The following is a 6,528-nucleotide window of genomic DNA, read 5'->3' on the forward strand; positions in this document are numbered from 1 at the left end:
CTTGTATTTACATACGCAATTATATTTAGATCAATAAGAAACTGAAATGCATTCTGGTGGATTTTAAAATTAAATTATTTGTTTAAAAAGTAGGATTTAAAAATTGTCACTCAATGTTATGCTTTTGTTTTATTGCAATAAATATTCGATCAATAGTAAAAGCAGAAAAGAAATATCAATGTGTGTGAATTATCAAAGTTACGTTAGCGCGAGAAAAACACGCAAGTGAATTGATCTAAAACCAGTTTTACTATCTTTTGAAATAACTTTTTTAGTGTGTTAACAACGTGTATGTAAAAAAACAAAAACGATTAGTCACACATATGGAGTTCATGACACACACACAAAACGTGCCGCACGTACTCACTTCTCCTCCTCCTTTGTATTATTTCAAATATTCACACTCCCTCCCCGCACCTGCGCATGGACACGTTATTTTCTAAGAAATAAATATGTAGCATTCAAAGTAAATTCTTGCATAACTAAAATTATACAAAGAAAATGTGCATATTAATTTCGTACTTGTATAGATCAACCCCCATGGCTGCTAATATCGGCTCAATAAAATCCGATAGCAAATTATAGCAACACTACAGCCGACTACGCAAAAATTCAACTCGGTGCCTGAAATACACTGAACGATTTATTTACATTGCATTTTAGTCTTATTAGTAGATTTCTTTCTTTTTTTTTTTTGCTGTTTTATTTATTTATTTTTTTTAAATTGTTGCTCTTAGTTTTTCTCTTATTGTAATCATTGGTTTTTATTATTGTAATTAGGAGCAGAGTGTAGTATCAGTTTTAATTTATTAATATATTCCCTCTTCAGACTGTCAGCGAAGACTTCGGCGATTTTTATTTTTGTCCGGGTCCAGAGTGCGCTTTTTGAATCGCTGTAAAAATTCTACACGTTATAAACCCATCATAAGCCCAATTCTGTCCTCGTGGGGAGGAAAAAAATAACACTAGAAAACAATAATTACAATAAATAAATATAACGCAACAATTTACGAATAATATTTGCAATGTACAATATACATTGATTGTATATAAATCAAAATCACTAAGTTTTTTTTTCTTTTTTTCAGAAACCCGAGTTTAATTTTGCGTGGTTGTTTTTCGTCCATCGTCGTAAGTCGTTATCGGTTTTTACCGAACCATTATCAGCAGCAATGGGGCTGATTTATCTTGTTTAGCACCAATCATTTATTAAATAGATGTAGTACTGTAGAAATAGTGCTACTATTTCTAATATTTAATAATATCACTAATAGTATTTATCTCCTCCTCCTCCTCCTCCTCCTCCTCCTTAACACCGCGTAAATAGATGATTTAGTAGGAGAGTGGGAGGAAGGGGAGGGCTGTTTGTGTCACATGACCGGGGTCAAGTGAGGCTGGGTAAATAACAAAATGGTGGCCTGAAAGGAACAAGCGACCGAGAGATACACGCGCACACGAATTTGGCAGGGTTTTTTCTTTCCTTTCTAATCAGTATACGATTCGTTTCGTCACGTGAAGAATGTATAGCGCCAGATAAATGCACCCTTAAAAAAAAAAAAGGAATATATTCTATGATGTCTTCCGATGATCCCATTTCTTCTCAGACGGATGATGACCGTTCTTGATTTTTTTTGGCAGCGGCAAAATTAAGAAAGGAAAGGTAACAACAACAACAAAAGGATTATTCTAATTTTTTGAATTTTTAATAACTGTTATTTAAAACACAGCAAAGACACATCGAAATTATTTTTAACTTTTTTTTTATTTTCGTCTACCCTCCACACACACACATACAAAAAAAACGTTTTTTTTGTGTTTTTTTTTCACGAAATACCCGGAAATAAATACAAACAAACAAAAAATATCGGCAAACAGTCATTTGTTTTTTAACTAAAAGCCATAAATATAAAAATTTAACATTTCATAATATCGGATTAATTTAAAATATTTGAATCGATCCATCTTGGTGAAGATCGATCGATATCAGCGATTTATCGATATGTATTCGAATGATTGATTTCTTGTTCTTGCTATTCAGCTCTAAGGAACCTACATTTCAAGTTTTACATGTTTTGTCATTTTATTCGACATTTTCTGTTTTATTAAAAAAATATCCTGGTGCATCGAAGTTAAAAATAAATAGAAATCCGGTTTGATGCTTTTTCCTCAATTTAAATCATTGAAAAGAAAAGTCATGATTATTATTAGCTTATAGTACCGTTAAAAAAATACATGAATAACAAACCATCATTTTTTTAATATTTTTTTTTTTAGTGAACACTTTCATTCATTAAAAACATTTTTAAAAAATCGGAAACTATAAATAAACTCCCCGGTTTCGTCGCAATAAAAACAGACCGGAAGTGATGCTATCAGTGAAAAGAAAAAAACAAGAAAACGTCGATAGATGGCGCCACTTCCGGTTCTTCTAAACGGAGATAGAAACATTAACTTCCGTGTACACTTTTGCGTGTATGTTCGTATTGTATTGTGACTGTGTATGCTAATAACGGCTGTACACACGCAGACACGTTACCCTTTAACTCTGTCCCCGTGTAAAAGAAACGCGCGAACACGGATTTATTTGCATGGGATTCAAAAAAAGGAATTTACACCATCGGAGTTACAAAACTTGAAAACAACACGTTCTACGTTCATTGTGTGCGTACTAACAACAACAACAATAACCGTAAGGATAATTACAGTTTTTCTCGCCCCCTCCTCCCTTGTGTACACATGATGATCGTGGTCGTGTGCTGTGTACAATTGTGATCGCAGCACGTATTGAACAACCTTTTCTCTCTTTCCAGCTTCTTTTGTGTAAAAGAGAGTTTCTCCACCTCACAGTATGTCCTATCCACCCGGTCCGCCGATGGGGTTACCTCATATGGCACCCGGTATGATGGCCCAGGGATACACGTTCACCCCGATGGGTATGGTGCCCATGGGAGTAAGCATGATCCCCCCAACTTCAGTAATGAGGCCGATTATTACGTCCAGTTCACCCGGCGCGGCGGCTGTAGCGGCTGCAACGGCCGCCTCCTCAGCCGCCGCCGCCGCCTCCTCCGCCACATCATCAACCAACAGTAACAACACTAGCATCATTCTTCACACATCTTCTGCCAACAATTCAAACCAACGACATTCCCACCATCAGCAGCAACAGCAGCATCATCACCATCATCATCATCAACACCATCACAGCAACCACAAAAAACTCATCCCCCAGGAGATCCCCAAAACCGACCCTGGAAAGAAAGAGGACAAACCGCCCGTCACCACAGTGTTTGTTGGCAATATTAGTGAGCGCGCGCCGGACACAATGATACGTGAAATGCTTCAACGTTGTGGCAACATTCTTAGCTGGAAGAGGGTTCAGGGTGCATCAGGTAAATTACAAGCTTTTGGATTCTGTGAATACGAAGACCCGGAGTCCACTTTACGCTGTATCCGTTTGTTAAACGAATGGGAGATTATTGATAGGAAATTGGTTGTTAAAGTCGATGCCAAAACAAAAACTTTGCTGGACGAATACAAAGCAAAAAAAAAAGACGATAAAGAAAAACCTAAACCGGAAACGCCAAAACCAAAAACAGATGAAGAAAATGAGGATAAAACTGGAGAAAAAAAGTCTGAAGATGATAAAGAGAAAACAGAATCTGTTGACTCTGCATCTGATTCCACAAACAATTTGGACCAGATCACAGTCCGAGAGGATCAGGTCACCAAGGCTGGTCTCGAAGCTATCATGCGAGAATATGCCGATGAATTGTCAAAAGAACCGCCTGTCGACCAGGAAAAAGAGTCGAAACAAAACCCAAAGAAAAGCAAAGAAGAAAAGGTCCAAGCAGACAAAGGACTGGACGACATGGAATTAGAAGAAGAAAAAAAGGAAATAATTAATCGGGAAATCAAAAGCTTTCGAGATTTGCATAAAGAAGATGAAAGTAACGAAAAAAGTCGAAATCGAGAACGACGTATGCATGATGAACGTCTCAGGCGAGAAAAGTTACGAAAAGGCAAGATGTATGAAAGAGATCACCGCGAGCGCAGCTGGTCAAGAAGTGTATCCCGGTCTCGATCAAGATCACGATCTCGGTCCAGATCGCGGCGAGACCGATCACGCGACAGTTCCAGGGAAAGATCTCGTGACAGGTCTAGAGAAAGGTCAAAAGATAGGGACAAGAGGACGCGAGATCTGGAAGATGAGGAAGAAGCTTACGAACGAAGGAAACTGGAGAAGAAACTCCGTGAGAAAGAAGCTGCCTACCAGGAGAGACTAAGGAATTGGGAAGCTCGAGAGAGAAAGAAAGGTAAAGAGTATGAAAAGGAGAAAGAACGAGAAGATGAACGAAAATCAGAAGAAACGAAAGAGGCCGAGAGGCTGAAAGAGTTCTTAGAGGACTATGACGACTTGAGGGATGACCCCAAGTTCTACAGGGGGAGTGCCTTAATGAGACGCCTTAAAGACCGGGAGAAAGAAAAAGAGGCAGACATTCGAGATCGGCAGCGAGAGAAGGATGAACTAGAAGAGATTCATCGTCGATTGATGGAGGAGGGTCACGCGGATCCAGACGGAGAAGTTGCTAAGATAGAAAAGGAAAGGGATGAACATTTAAAACCTCGACTCCATCTGCTACCCCCATTACCGGAACCAAAATCAAAACGGAGCACGACACGTGCCCCGAAGAAAGAAGTTAAAGTGGATCCACATGAAGATGCTAGCAACAAATCAGGGTCAGCGCCTCGAATGCAGGCAACTCTGAAACCCGTCGAAATTGGGCCTAAATTGAACAATTCTCATCCCAGCAGTTCAACGTTGGAGAGCGAAGGAAAAGAACAAGTGCCACATATCGCTGATGAGTGCAGTAGGGACGATAGTGGTGCAGATGATGACAATGATGTGTCCAGCGCCAATTTTAGTGGTCACAGCACCCAGGTTGCTTTTGGCCGTGCTGTAAAGGATGAGACGTTTGCAAAGATTGGGTTCAGTGCAATGAGGTTGCGAACTTCTGACAGCCCCAGCGACAGTGGCACCTCGAAACGTAAGAAGATGACTGTCGGAGACGTCTTCAGTCAGGACGATGAGGGTTCTGAGGCCCCTCAGAAGAAACGCAAACTTGTTCCATTGGATTATGACGAAGAAAAAAATGAAAAGAAATCGGCAACATCAACAGAAGAGAAACGACAGCAGATTAAGTGTCTGATTGAACGTATTCCGACAGGAAAATTGGAACTTTTTACTTATCCACTTGATTGGAACATGGTTGACCAAGGGTTGATGGATAAACGTATCAAACCTTGGATTAACAAGAAAATAGTTGAGTACATTGGCGAAGAAGAACCCACCCTCACAGAATTCATATGTCAGAAGGTGGTCGGTCAAAGTTCACCATCAAGTATTTTGGATGATGTTGCTATGGTGTTGGATGAAGAAGCAGAGGTGTTTGTTGTGAAAATGTGGAGACTCTTAATATATGAAACAGAGGCTAAAAAAGCTGGACTTGTGAAATGAAGTATTTCACTAAAAATGGGGTGGGATACATTTCTTAATTTTTTTTTTATAAGTAATATTCATCCTTTTTATTTTTTGAAAAGGTGCAAAAGATATTGGATATTTTAAATACCAGGATATTTGTTTTTCTGGTGAGGAGGGAATATCTGTAAAAACAATGGTCAATTCTGTTGACTGCAAAGTAGGAAAAAAAACTGTTAAAAAGTTAATATTTTGACAGCTGGAATAAAAAAAAAAAAACAATGAGCAGACATGAAAACATTTTTGCAAGAAAACATTTGTAAAGAATAATAAAAAAACATTTTTGAAGTTTTGAACAGTTTTTAAATTAAACAAAAAGAATGAAACTATTTAAACTGACTTCCTTCAAAAGGAAACAAAAATTAAAAAATTTGGTTAATAAAAAAAAACATTTAAAAACAACAAAATGAGTAAACAAACAAATAAAAACAATCTTCCTGCCTGAATTTTAAATTTGCTGCACACTTTTTTTTTTTTTTCGTTTTAAGTAATTCATTAAAGACAACTAGGTATTTTTTTTTAATTTTTTTTTTTTTTCAGGCAAAGTGAAAAAAAATAACCAATTTTAAAGAAACAATGCAGAACCTTTCACAAAAGAAAAGAATAAATAGTTTTTAGGCTTTTAAGTTTACAATTTTTTTTAATTTCTTTTAATTTTAAGCCTTTTTCTTCTTTCTTTTGTGGAATGTTTTCCTTGGATTGGAAGGTTCTTGTTTTGATTTGCGGATTGATTCATGCTGATTTTGGTTTTCTTTTTAAAAAATGATTTTTAAGTGTGTAATCTTGTTTGTTTGTTTTGGTTTTTTTTTTTTTTTTTTTTTTCGTTTATGAATCTTTTAGATGAGGATTGATTATTCATATTATTTGAATTGTTCAGATTACTGTTCTCATCTTGAGTGATATTTTCACAACGTTTCAGTTGATATAACCTCCAACCTTCAAGTGTATCTTGTTGAACTAAAGAATTTTTTTTCTCAACCTTTGGAATCTGC

At 37.0% G+C, this 6,528-nt stretch overlaps 1 pseudogene across 1 annotated transcript; it reads left to right on the forward strand.

Moving 5' to 3' along the window:
• The first annotated feature begins 210 nt into the window (after nucleotides 1-210).
• On the forward strand, nucleotides 211-6,317 carry LOC145296032 (RNA-binding protein 25 pseudogene; annotated as a pseudogene). Its single transcript, XR_013869943.1, has one exon. The product of XR_013869943.1 is annotated as an RNA-binding protein 25 pseudogene (transcript).
• The last annotated feature ends 211 nt before the right edge of the window (nucleotides 6,318-6,528 follow it).

Source organism: Euprymna scolopes, chromosome 16 (assembly GCF_053919585.1).
Source record: "Euprymna scolopes isolate OS-2025 chromosome 16, ASM5391958v1, whole genome shotgun sequence".
In the NCBI taxonomy this organism is placed as follows: Eukaryota; Metazoa; Mollusca; class Cephalopoda; order Sepiida; family Sepiolidae; genus Euprymna; species Euprymna scolopes.